This window comes from Tupaia chinensis, unplaced genomic scaffold, assembly GCF_000334495.1.
Source record: "Tupaia chinensis unplaced genomic scaffold, TupChi_1.0 Scaffold000709_1, whole genome shotgun sequence".
Taxonomy (NCBI): domain Eukaryota; kingdom Metazoa; phylum Chordata; class Mammalia; order Scandentia; family Tupaiidae; genus Tupaia; species Tupaia belangeri.
The window spans coordinates 1102481-1103527 of NW_006160232.1; positions in this window are offsets into that span (position 1 = coordinate 1102481).

The following is a 1047-nucleotide window of genomic DNA, read 5'->3' on the forward strand; positions in this document are numbered from 1 at the left end:
CCCAAGAGCCGCTCCCACGCGGGGGTCGTCTCTGCGCGCGGAATCCTGACAGCTTCCGAGCTGTGGTCCGACAGCGCTGTGGTCTCGCCTCCTGTGGCCCCTGGGAAAACGCTGGGGAGCTGGGGGCCAGGCGAGCGAAGCGGGACATGGACGGAGTCGATCTGCAGAGTTAGTTGATGGTTGTATTTACACGCATCGGGAGCAGAGCCCGGAGCTGGGGGCGGGGGCTCCCTTCCCTTCTCCTCCCCCTAGGTCGAGTTTCATGCGCACGTGACTCGCCCACTGGTCCCCAGATACCCCACCCCCCGCACACGCCCCAACCCCCAGATTTCCACCCTCGACCCCCACCTTCTCCCTGGACTCACCCCCCCCATCCACCCACCCACTCACCCGAACTGATGATGTCAGGCAGCGCCCCCTGTATTCTTGGCCAAAACATTACCAATGGCTCGACCGGAGACCGACAGCGAGGCAGGCCCGGCTTGGGTGGGGTTGTGAACTGCAGGTTGCGAATAGTGTTTTTCCAAGGGCGTCTTTGCAGGGAGGTCGAGGTCCCGGTCTCGACTTTGAAGCTGACTAGCCTGAGTTACTTTGGACAAGTTACTTAACGTCTCTGAGCCTCGGTTTCCTCTCCTATTTGTATAGCAATAGAAACTACTAACTAGTTGCCAGAGGGAATGGGAGATTATGATGCAGGTAAAATGCGGAGCCCGACACTCGGGGAATAATCGTAATACCTGTTAACTGTTGTCGCTGCTTTCATTATTATAATTATTTCAGAACACCTGGTGATTGAATGCTTTCAGGCACTAACTACCAGATTGCTTCCAGGTAAATAAATAAATCCATCTCCATTTCCTCACCTGTGAAAGATAAGGGACGTGTCACTGCTCTGACTCTACGGTGGAATAATGAGATGAGGATGACAAAGGCAAAGTTTGACCTTAATTTTTTTTTTTGGAGAGTTTTTTTTTTGGAGAGGTTTTTGCTATAGGGCACGTGCGCTCGCCAGACAGAGAGACAGAAAGTGAGAAATCACCCCCCAGG